The sequence below is a fragment of the Dendropsophus ebraccatus genome, chromosome 5 (genome assembly GCF_027789765.1).
Source record: "Dendropsophus ebraccatus isolate aDenEbr1 chromosome 5, aDenEbr1.pat, whole genome shotgun sequence".
Taxonomy (NCBI): Eukaryota; Metazoa; Chordata; class Amphibia; order Anura; family Hylidae; genus Dendropsophus; species Dendropsophus ebraccatus.
The window spans coordinates 100,705,336-100,718,291 of NC_091458.1; the positions used below are offsets into that span (position 1 = coordinate 100,705,336).

Below are 12,956 nucleotides of genomic sequence, written 5' to 3' on the forward strand. Positions count from 1 at the left end.
TAATAACTATTACTAGCTACTGTTTTGCTCCAGCAAATTGGCACTCCTTCCCTTCTGAGCCCTGCTGTGTGCCCATACAGTGGTTTATGCCCACATATGGGGTACCGTTGTACTCGGGAGAACCTGCGTTACAGATTTTGGGGTACGTTTTCTCTCATGTTCCTTGTGAAATTTAGAAATTTCAAACTAAACCAACATATTATTGGAAAAATTCAAGTTTTTCATTTTTACTGGCCAATTTTGAATACTTTCCTCTAATACCTGTGGGGCCAAAATGCTCATCCTACCCCAAGATGAATTCTTTGAGGGGTGTACCTTCCAAAATGGGGTGACTTTTGGGGGGGGTCTATTCTGTAGACATTACAGGGGCGCTGCAAATGCACCTGGCGCTCAGAAACTTCTTCAGAAAAATTTGCACGGAAAATGCTAATTGGCGCTCCTTCCCTTCTGAGCCCGGCTGTGTGCCCATACAGTGGTTTATGCCCACATATGCGGTACCGTTCTACTTAAGAGAACCTGCGTTACAGATTTTGGGGTGAATTTTCTCTCCTGTTCCTTGTGAAATTGAGAAATTTCAAACTAAAGGAACAAATTATTGGAAAAATTCGAGTTTTTCATTTTTACTGTCTACTTTTGAATACTTTCCTCTTATACCGGTGGGGTCAAAATGCTCACCACACCCCAAAATGAATTCTTTGAGGGGTGCACTTTCCAAAATGGGGTGACTTATGGCGAGATTTTACTCCGCTGGCACTACAGGGGCTCTGCAAACGCACCTGGCACTCAGAAACTTCTGCAGCAAAATCTGCATTGAAAAAGCTAATTGGCGCTCCTTCCCTTCTGAGCCCGGCTGTGTGCCCATACAGTGGTTTATACCGACATATGAGGTACCTTTTTACTCAGGAGAACCTGTGTTACAAATTTTGGGGTACTTTTTTTCTCTTGTTCCTCGTGAAATTGAGAAATTTTAAACTAAAGGAACATATTATTGGATAAATTCGAGTTTTTCATTTTTACTGTCTACTTTTGAATACTTTCCTCTAATACCTGTGGGGTCAAAATGCTCACCACACCCCAAAATGAATTATTTGAGGGGTGTACTTTCCAAAATGGGGTGACTATGGGCGAGATTTTACTCCGCTGGCACTACAGGGGCACTGCAAATGCACCTGGCGCTCAGAAACTTCTTCAGCAAAATCTGCATTGAAAAAGCTAATTGGCACTCCTTCCGTTCTGAGCCCTGCTGTGTGCCCATACAGTGGTTTATGCCCACATATGAGGTACCTTTTTACTCAGGAGAACCTGCTTTACAGATTATGCGGTGAATTTTCTCTCCTGTTTCTCGTGAAATGGAGAAAATTCAAACTAAAGGAACATATTATTGGAAAAATTCGAGTTTTTCATTTTTACTGTCTAATTTTGAATACTTTCCTCTAACACCTGTGGGGTCAAAATGCTCATCCTACCGCAAGATGAATTCTTTGAGGGGTGTACTTTCCAAAATGGGGTGACTTATGGGGGGTTTTCTCTCTGCTGACACTACAGGGGCACTGCAAATGCACCTGGCGCTCGGAAACTTCTTCAGCAAAATCTGCAATGGAAAAGCTAGATGGCCCTTCCTTCCTTCTGAGCCCCGCTGTGTGCCCGTACAGTGGTTTACGCCCACATATGGGGTACCGTAGTACTCAAGAGAACCTGCGTTACAAATTTTGGGGTGCGTTTTCTCTCATGTTCCTTTTGAAAATGAGAAACTTTAATCTAAACGTATATATTATTGGAAAATTTTAATTTTTCGTTTTTTTACGGCCTAATGGTGAATACTTTCCTCCAGCCCCTGTAGGGTTAAAATGCTCATTATACCCCTAGATTAATTCTTTAAGGTGTCTAGTTTCCAAAATGGGGTCACTTATGGGGGTTTCCAGTATACAAGCCTCCTAAATCAACTTAAGAAAAGAACTGGTCCCTAAAAAAATCAGTTTTGGAAACTTTTACGAAAATGTGGTAATTTGCTGATAAATTTCTAAGCCCCGTAACACCCTAAAAAAGTAAAATATGTTTATGAAATGAAGCCAGAATAAAGAGGACATATCGGTAATGTGACTTAGTAACTAATTTATGTGATACGACTTTCTTTTTTAGAAGCAGAGAATTTCAAAGTTCATAAAATGCTAATTTTTTCAATTTTTCATGATATTTTGATGTTTTTCACAAAAAACACACAAAGTAGTGACCAAATTTTGCCACTAATATAAAGTGCCATATGTGACGAAAAAACAATCTCAGAATCGCTAGCATACGTTAAAGCATTAAATTTAAATACGTTACGTTAAAGCATAAAGATTTTGAAAAATGAGCCTGGTCTTTTAGGTGCAAATAGGCTTGGTCTTGAAGGGGTTAAAAAGAAAAAAAAAAGTAAAAAGAAGTCATAAAGGCTGTAAACTAGGCAGTTGTAGTCCAAAAAAGCAAATGCTAATTTTCTTAATTTTAGAAACTGAAATAAAAGAAAATAACTCAAAATATACTCTGGGAATACTTTATAGGGTATGAGCGTATGTGTTATGTTGCAATTCAGCAAATTTCTTTATTGTAACAAAGCTAAAAATCAAACAGTACCCACAAGTGCAGTACTTGACGCTCATAATATGTAACAGTACATAATTAGGCATGTTAATTGAAGTTTTTCATAGTATAAAAATAATGCACTGTATGGCTATGTTCCCACAAAAAAAACAGCAACTGATCATGATTATTATTTACAGTCGCCATTATAAAATAACAGCCGTAATTTTAAATACAACAGCCATTATTTTACCTAAAAAGACATCATGGCAATATAGCCTATAGGTAATATTAAGACTTTGTATTCTGAGAGTATATCCTATGAAAGCCAGGGCTGGTCATCTCAGGAGTCGCTGACACATACCTGGAAGTCATTTAATTCACAACACATATTAAATAGCAATTGGCTAGAGGCAAGCAGTAAATAAAAGTGCTTAAACAAGTGACAGTTGCCGTTATGATGGCAACAATAAGTCAAACTGAAGAAACTAAATTGAGATACAGATAAAGTAATAAAAAAGACATTTCCCCGAATAAATGGCAAAGCTGTCAGAAGAAGAATTATAAATTGAATGTGTAATCTCATGAGTAAATATTGTAGCTGTTGCTTCAAATGTATAACATGATCAAACTGGTATTTTTGGAACAATGAGCCCAACAGCAATATCGTAAAATACTGAATGTTTGATACTTCTGGCTATTTATAGTACCAAACTATGGCTAGATCTCACATTTGAATATTAGCAATGTGATTTCTTTATGACCACAATACCTAAAAAGCTGAAACATCTAATTTAAAGATGACAAACAAAAAGGCAAATCTGATGTTGACAATAAGTTGAAAAGAACCTTGACATTTTGGTGGTTTGGGAAAACAGAGAATGAGATGTATTTTAAATGTCATACTGCAACAGGATATAATTTTATTACTTTGCTTTTCTTTCACTGATGCTAGAATAAATTTACAAATAGAACACTGGGTATTTTAATAATATGTATTTGAAGTGTAAACTTGATTTTCAGGGCTCAAGATATGACCACATTATATGCCATTCTGTATTAAATGGTCCTATTTGGGGTCGTTTACACGTAGCAAAACTAGCCGCCGCGGAATGCCGTTAGCCTCCCTGTCATAATGGGAGTCTATGGGAGGTGCACGCTGCTGTTCTCACAGCATCTCTCCGCGCTGAAGAATGTACATGTTCATTCTTCAGCAAGCGGAAAGCAGCAGCGCACGCCTCCCATTGACTCCCATTATGACAGGGAGGCTAACTGCATTCCGCAGCGGACAATTCCACCACGGAATTCCGCTAGTTTTACTACGTGTGAATGACCCCTTTCTCTGGAAGTATCTTTTTATTTAAAAGGACAGACATGCTTAAAGGGGTTGGTAACTATATAGAAAAACCGTTCAGTGTATAGTATTAGTAAGCCTGGGTTCACACTGCGTTTTTGCAATCCGTTTTTTTCATCCGTTTTTTGAAAAAAAACGGATGAAAAACGGATTGCAAAAACGGATGCAGCTGTGTGCATCCGTTTTGATCCGTTTTTCCATTGACTTCCATTATAAAAAAAAACGGATCAAAACTGATCCGTTTTTTTTGACGGACACAAAAACATTGCTGACACTATTTTTTTTGTCCGTTAAAAAAAACGGATCTGTTAAACGGATTGCAAAAACGCAGTGTGAACCTAATGCACTTACTAACAGCAGCTCCCTGTGTACCTCATACAGCTAAAATCAGACTCCCCTACTCCAGGCTGTTCTGTCCTGCTCTGTGGTGATCTTGTCCATAAGATGTCTGACATAAGGAGCATTGGACCATGCCCCGCCCCACCTATAGGCATATACAGGCTCAGTGGTGGACACTGGGGGCGGGGAATGGTCACATGCTCCTCCATGTCGGATTGAATTGCCATAGATGCTGGGCAGTACAGCCTGGAGAAGGGGAGTCTGATATCAGCTTTATGATGTACACAGGAGGCTGCTGTCTATCTTACTATAAAGTGGCCAACCCTTTTAAGGATCTAGAGAAGCAGAGCATACTTTGTGTGTAAGAAAATTGTGGCAGTCATAAGATGCTCCGAAGCTATTTTGTCTTTGAGCATGTTCAACCCCCTTCTACAATGTAATAATAAGGGCTATTGAAAACAAAATGTTTCATTGTAAAGAAGTCCAGACAAAAGGCTGAGGTCCGTAGTCATTGAAGAAAGAAGCTAAAGGTAGAATATGTAAATTTATCAATCTGCCTGAATTTTTTGCCTGATTGGTTGCCCATTACAACCAATCACACTTCAGCTTTCTTTTTTACCAAAGTGCTTAAAGATATGAGAGCTAAGCCATACTTTGTTGCTATAGGAAAATTATACAGTTTTTGTTTCAGGCAGAAGCTGGAAGCTGGTTTTAAAGTTTTAACACAGTAGTATAAGTTTTTAAAGAAACAAAAAAACACACACATAATGTCACCATGTAGAATCCTAAGAATGTCAAAATACAACAGTATTATAACATCACCATGTACTGTGTGAACAATGACATCATATGATTCTCAGCATATCTGCATGCTGGTCTCAAGTAAACCCTTGCCCCCATGTACCACACCAGATTTATTGAAAGACATTCTATCTGTGTACTTTAATATCAGCGAGTATGCTATGGTGTTAGCATCCATGTTTGAGAAGTGGTAGCAGCATTAGTTTCCTGGGTGTGTTGACTGTTAATGTTGCATATTATGAAGCTTGTATGAAGAACAGGGATAATATTGACGCCCCATGTAGTTGCACAGACATTGCAGTGGTTGAAGGGCACTTCCATGACATTATCCAATGTTTTAATTCAAAAATATAAAATGAAAAAAGGATCAAAATATTTGTGTGTAATATTAAGCAGTTTTCGTGCTATCAACACGCAACATGTATATTAATGATTTCCAACCTGTTGCTCTCAATCTTTTACAAAACTAAAATGCTTTTAAACGTGCAATGTCAGAGGTTGGGAGTTGCAGTTTTGTAACAGCAGAGGAACCAGAGGAGTTGAAGACCACTGATGTATAATATAAAAATACTGTTGGTTATTCTGCTTCTCACCAGTGAACCACGTTTTTCCTCTAAGTAATAAAACGTGTAATGGGAAGAACAATAAAAGCAGTATCTAATTTCCTGCACATTTGGATATCAAGCATCACCAGTCTTGTAACTGTTAATTTTCTCAGTAATCAACAACATTTGCTGTGCATGTTATCTATCTACCCCAACAAGAAATCTTGAACTACTTTTCTGCTTAGAATCCTTAACACTCACTCAGATCTGTATTGCATCTGCTTTCACCGCTGGTACAGTTGAGATGAAAGGAAGCTGTGATGACATCAATCTGTTTCAATGCACTTTTAAAGAGGAAACTAATTCCACTCTCTAAGGAAATGTTGGAGCAGAAGTGATGTGTGTGATGGAGATGTTTTGTAATCGTGTTATGTGATCATTGATATTTTGAGAACTTGGAAAGGTGAGTATCAAATGCAATAGATGGAGAGGCCTACATTGAAGTTTAAAGTTAAAATAGAGAGCTTATTTAGGCAGAAATTAAAAGAGCTAGTAGACTGAGCTGAGAATGAAATGATAAATGCAAAGAGGTTTACTTAATGGGCATATTAAGTAAACTGCTGGTGAAAATGCCCATTTATCATTTGCTGATTCTTAATTGGTTTCCTTTTCCTGCCTGCATGTGGCATTTTCAGAAGGAATTGCCATCTTATAGTGTGATTCCTGCAAATGTAATAAATCAAGCCAATAGATTTTAGCTAATTTAAATGGAGGCTAAATTAGAGCCAAATCCTGCAATAGTGCTTGTAATTAATGTTCATTAAAGTTTTAGCTTAGCTTAGCAGATGAGAAGGATTGTTTCAACACACCACTCAAGTTGACATTTTAAGGCTGTGTACAGAGAACAGACATTTTCCTCATGCCAATTCCAGAGACTAAATGGCAATAAAGTAAAAGCAGGAACAAAAGAGACTGAGTCTACATTATTGGCAGGACCCATATACAAGTTTTGAATTGAGTAGATTTATTTATTTTTCAATATGTATTTAAAAAATGAGACCACTATTTACTGTCTTAGGCTTTTATTTAGCATGCCCCTATTAAATTACAAGTCCAGTACTCTATAGTGCATGCTTTTGGCAACTGAGACAAAGAAGGTTATGTACAGTTAGAAATGAAATTGCACAAAAATAAATAGATTATAGAGAAACAGTCTGTTATTGAGAAACTGCAATTTTCAAGCATTGAAAGGCTGATGGCAGAAAGTAGAATTGGAGTAATTTGTAGCATTTTTATCACATTTTATTTTCATTATATAAAATTAAAAGGCCCTTGCTTGAGATGTACAATTAAAGCTTGACCATTGTCTTAGATATTCTTTCCTTCTATGACAACTGAATTTAATCCACCTGTCATTTTTTAGAAATGTAAGGCTATTCTATCTCCACTAGTATCTGCACGGCAAAGAAAGTCTTCGTTTAACCCCTTATGTGTCAAACCAGTTTTGGGCTTAACCCTTTCAGGGCCAAGCCTAAAATGACCTTAAGCAGCACAGCCCATTTTTCAAATCTGTCCTGTCTCACTTTATCTGTTTATAGCTCTAAAATGCTTAAATTTATGCTAACACATTGTACTTTAGGTTAGTGGTAAATGGTTAATAACCATACATGACAAATACCCCCATTTCATGAAAAAAAAAAAAAAAGCAAAATTAGCATTTTTTTAACTTTGAATTTAAATCATGTTATATTTTTATTGCCAGCATTGTTACATTTGTGTCAATTACAAATATGTGTACTTAATTTTTCTTTACCTTTATTATTTGCATTATGGGATATGGGGATTATGTGTTTATTTCACTTTCTTTCTTTTTTTTTTAAACTTTTACATTTGATTTGACTGTCCCACTAGGGGACTTCTCTATCTGTCTGATGACATAGAATAATACACAGCAGTGCTGATATACACTGCTGTGTATTATGCCTGTCTTAGGCATAGCTGAGTTATGCCCAAATTCGGGAATGGGTTATAGACCAAACTATATTGTTGTATTTGTATTGTCATTTTCCAGACAATTTTTTCATCCATATTTACGTTAAGAAGTCCAGCACAAATAAAAAATAGATGCAAGCAGGGAACATAATAAAGAAAGTATACGTACCTGTCCCTATGTCCCCGCATCATTGTATTACTGCTCCCAGACCATCGCTGGCCTCTTCTAGATCTCCCTTCTGCAACATCCCGACCTGGCTGATGGATTGCCTGCTCAGCCAGTCAGTCACTAGGGTGATGACACTGCTGCAGTCGCTGACTGGCTAAGCGGGCAATCCATCATCCGGGTTGTGATGGAAAATGAGTTCTGGCGGGTGTCAGAGAGCTGATGATGCGGGGGCATGGGGATAGGTAAGTATACTTTCTTTATTATGTTCCTCCATGTTCCTCCATGCCTACAGGATTCTTTTTTGCCAGACTTCTTCTTAAAAAAAAAGAAAGAAAGAAAGAAAGAACATGCTAATTAATTTAATTTAATGTTTAACCCTTTAAGGACCGGGGCAATTTAGATTTTTGCGATTTTGTTTCTTCCTCCTTGTGCATAAAAGGCCATAGCAGTTGCATTTTTTCACCTAGAAACCCACATAAGCCCTTATTTTTTGCGCCACTAATTGTACTTTGCAATAACAGGCTGAATTTTTGCATAAAGTACACTGCAAAAGCAGGAAAAAATTCAATGTGTGGTGAAATTGAAAAAAACCCACATTTTGTGTTTTTAGTGGCTATGTGTTTTTACACCGTTCGCCCTGGGGTAAAACTGACTTGTTATATATGTTCCACAAGTCGTTACGATTAAAACGATATGTAACATGTATAACTTTTCTTGCATCTGATGGCCTGTAAAAAATTAAAACCAGTGCGCAATTTTGCACTTTGGGATTTTTTTGCGCATACGCAGTTTACTGTAGGAGATCAGGAATGTGATTAATTAATAGTTCGGGCGATTACGCACGCGGCGATACCAAACATGTTTGTTTATTTATTTATTTACTTTTATTAATAACCTGGGAAAAGGGGGGTGATTCAGACTTTTATTAGGGGAGGGGGCTTTTTATTAATAATGACACTTTTTTTTTTACTTTTACACTTATACTAGAAGCCTCCCTAGGGGACTTCTAGTATAAGTGCTTTGATCTCTCATAGAGATCTCTGCAGCATAGATATGCTGCAGAGATCCATGAGATAGGCACTCGTTTACTTCCGGCTGCTAATACCTGCAGTCCCGGGCTACAAGCGGCACCCAGGACCGCCGCGGTTCAGAGCGCGGCCGCCGCGCGGCACCGCTCTGAACGTCCTTACCGACCGCAGGGCGTAAATATACGCCCGCGGTCGTTAAGGGGTTAAAAAGCTTAAAGTGATTCTATAATTTTTAAAACTTTTTACATAACATGGACATGTCTAAAGTTTTGATTTGTTGAGATCTAGGTACCTCAGTACCCCCACTGATCACTAAAAGGAGTGTCCAAAAATTAAGTTGTAATAATGAGAAATGAGACAGGGGAAGAGTTTTGAACACAAAGAAAGAGAGACGCAAAAAGCCATGGAAAGGCATGACACCAACTGAAATCTTTGAGTAATTTAAATGCACTTAGTAAAAAATAATATCAACTTATTCAACTGATTGCCTATAAAAAGGTGTCTTATTACTAAGGTGCCAGATAAAAAACATCATGATAGGTAAAACCAGTGAGCTGTCTCTAGACCTACTCAACCGTATTGTTGCAAAACATTGATGGAATTAGTTACAGAAGAATTACTAAACTATGGTTCCAGTGAGGTTCCAGTGAGTATTGTTGGGGGTCATAATCCAGAAGTGGAAAGAACATCATTTTACCATAAACCGGCCAAGACCAGATGCTCCCTGCAAGATTTCAAGATTTGCAAGACAACGAAGTGAAAAGAATTAGTTGTCAAAGAACTGAGAAACACCTGTGGAGAGCTACAGAAGACCGGGAATGATTAGAGCCCTATTACACCAACAGATTTATCTGACAGATTTATTTGAGCCAAAGCCAGGAACAGACTATAAACAGAGAACAGGTCATAAAGGAAAGACTGAGATTCCCCCTCTTTTCAAATCCATTCCTGGCTTTGGCTTAAAAAAATCTGTCAGATAATCTGTTGGTGTAATATCTGTCAGATAATCTGTTGGTGTAATTAGGTACAATTGTTTCAAAGAAGATAAGTAATGCACTCAATCTCAATAACATGTATGCACACTCACCATTCAATAGGCCATTGCACTACAAAAAGCATGTTCAAGCAGGTTTAAGCATGCAAAACAATATTTAGGCATGCTGTTAAATGCAATGAGAATATAGTCTGCTGAGATGAGACCAAAATTGAACTCTTTGGAGGCCATAATACACACCGTACTTGGAGGCCAAAATGCAATGCATATTGGCCGAAAAGCATCATACCACTAAAAAATAAAATAAAAAAATCTATGGAAGGAACTGAAGCTCAGCATTTATAGAAGGAGCACACAGAACCTTCAGGATTTAAAGAGTGTTTGTGTGGAAAAATTGGCCAAAATGCTACCTGGGTATTGCATACCACCAGTTTCTGAATAAAGGAGGCGTCTTGAAGCTGTCATCACCAATAAAGTCCTCTCCATGACATGCATAAGCTCCCTAGTATTCAAGAGTCTCTAGTATTCAAGAGTTATGGGTTCCCCCACCCTTCATACGGTCCCTATTTATAGTAATGGGAAAAAAGCAATCAATGGTGACCCTACATTTAGTGAATACTTTGACTCCATCCTTACAGCACAATGTGAGCACTGCAACTATAAGGGTACGTTCACACGTACCGGATCTCCAGCGGATTTCACGCTGTGTAATTGCAGCAAGATCCACTGCAAATCCCTGCCCAGTAAACTCTATGGACAGATACACAGCAGGATGCACATCCTGCTGCGAGTTTGTCTGCAGCCCACCCTGTTAACCCCCCGGCCACCGGAGCCTACACTTTACCTGCTCTCCGCTCCGGCTTGCTTCAGGGCTTCCGGTGTCTTCAAGTCCCACTCAGCCAATCAGTGCGCTGCTGCGGGGCAGCACGCCCCAAACATGACAGCTGCATCCGATTACCGGACGCAGCTTATCCCTGGTGTCTAGTAGTGGAGATCTCCCTGTCTGATGCCGGCCGGGGACTCGTCCAAGATGGCGCCGTCCCCGGCTCAACACTCGTTTGTATTCAGCTGCAGCAGCCGAAAGCAAACGAGTGCTGATCTCATTGATCTTTGCTGTATATCTATACAGCAAGGATCTCAATGAGAGATCAAAGTATATATACTAGAAGTCCCCTAAGGGTGCTTCTAGTATATGTGTAAAAAAAAAAAAAAAGTATTGTTATAAGTAAAAATCCCCCTCCCCTAATAAAAGTGCAAAGTGCAAAATTGTGCATTTTTGGTCGCATATGCGCAATAAAGGTATCGATAGAAAGAAAACATCATGGCGCAAAAAATTACACCTCACACAGCCCCATAGACCAAAGGATAAAAGCGTTATAAGCCTGGGAATGGAGCGGTTTTAAGGAACGTATATTTGTTAACAATGGTTTGAATTTTTTACCGGCCATCAGATACAATATAAGTTATACATGTTATATATTGTTTTAATCATAACGACTTGAGGAACATATATAACACGTCAGTTTTACCCCAGGGCGAATGGCGTAAAAACACATTCCCCCCAAATAAAAGAAATGCGTTTTTTGTTTTTTTTTTCAATTTCACCACACTTTGAATTTTTTTCTGGTTTCGCAGTGTACTTTATGCAAAAATTCAGCCTGTTATTGCAAAGTACAATTAGTGACGCAAAAAATAAGGGCTCATGTGGGTCTGTAGGTGGAAAAATGCAAGTGCTATGGCCTTTTAAGCACAAGGAGGAAAAAACTAAAACGCAAAAACAAAAATTACCCTGGTCCCAAAGGGGTTAAGCACGCGGCGATATCCAATATGTTTATTTATTTATTTTTATTTATAAAATGGGAAAATGTAGGTGATTCAGACTTTTATTAAGGGATGGGATTTTTTATTAATAAAAACACTTTCCACATACATTAATTAGAAGCCCCCTGGGGATATGTTGAGGTAGTGAGTTCCAGAGTACGGCAGAAGCTTGAGCAAAATCTTGAAGGCAGTTGTGTGAGGAACAAACAAGGGGGAAGGGGGGAGACAAACATAAGACAGATAGACAGCGAGCAGGTAGATGTCAGATTCCCGAGTTTAAGCAGAGGATGTAGGCAAAATTATAGATCAGGCTCTTGAACGGCTGTGATTTTGAAAAGATTCCAGAGTAGGCAATGATAGGTAACAACTTCAAGATATCCTCTGGTCCCCCCACATACCTGTGGGTCACCGTATATGTGTCATTTTTGTACTCCAATATCCCACTTGCCAGAGGTTTGGAGTGCATTGCTGCTACCCTGGACGAATATACGGCTATCCCTAAAAAATTTAAAAAATTGTCTTAGTATCCAGTTTATTTTAACCCATAATATCTTTGATATTGAAGGATTAATTTATAGGCAAACCAATGGAACCTCAATGGGAATACGCTTTGCACCAAGTTTCGCAAACCTTTATATGGGTTGCTTCAAAAAACAATTGCCAAATTTCAACAATTTCATGCCAAAACCACCTGGTCCTCCAAAATCTGTTCATATAAACCTGTGTTGATGACCTTATCTTTATATGTGAATCATCTATCAAAGAGGCCAATAATTTTGTGTCCTATCTTAATGAGAATGGGTGTCAACTTCATCGCTACATTCTAACCTTTGTGAATCAAATATCTATACCTAGAACTGAGCTCCATAGACCTTGCTATTAACACCAACACACACTTTAAGAAAGTGCAGAGCAACAGCTATCTAAACTATAAAAGCGTGCATGCTAAAAAGTGGAAAGACAACATACCTTTTAACCAGTTTAAGATGATACTCCAAAAATGCTCCAAAAAATTTGATTTTAACTCTCAGTGCATCATCTCAAGCAAGAGATTTCAGGCCAAAGGATACTTAAGGAGAATCGTCAATGCAGCATTTTAGAGCACAAGTGCTTTAACCCAAAAGGGGCGCCTAAAACAAAAAGAAGAAACCCCAACAGGAGAACAGATAACATCTGAGAAACACAATCTGGCTTTTATCACCATCTATAATCCAAATTGAAAAACAATGGAGAACATTATTAGAAAACATTGGACAATCCTCTAAAATGATCCTATACTCGGCATGATGCATGTTTATATAGAGAGGGAAAGATGCCTGTAGTTAGTGATAGATTGAAGAGATGAGTTAGTGCT

At 38.3% G+C, this 12,956-nt stretch overlaps 1 long non-coding RNA gene across 2 annotated transcripts in view; it reads right to left on the reverse strand.

The window, feature by feature from the left end:
• The window catches only part of LOC138793701 (uncharacterized), a 56,612-nt gene extending 43,886 nt beyond the window's left edge, over window positions 1-12,726 (reverse strand). For both annotated transcript variants that reach the window (XR_011363321.1, XR_011363322.1), the window contains exons 1-2: window positions 12,572-12,726; window positions 12,001-12,100 (exon numbers count right to left, since the gene is read on the reverse strand). This is a non-coding gene — a long non-coding RNA (uncharacterized lncRNA). The remainder of the gene's footprint in view (window positions 1-12,000; window positions 12,101-12,571) is intronic.
• Window positions 12,727-12,956: the final 230 nt, after the last annotated feature.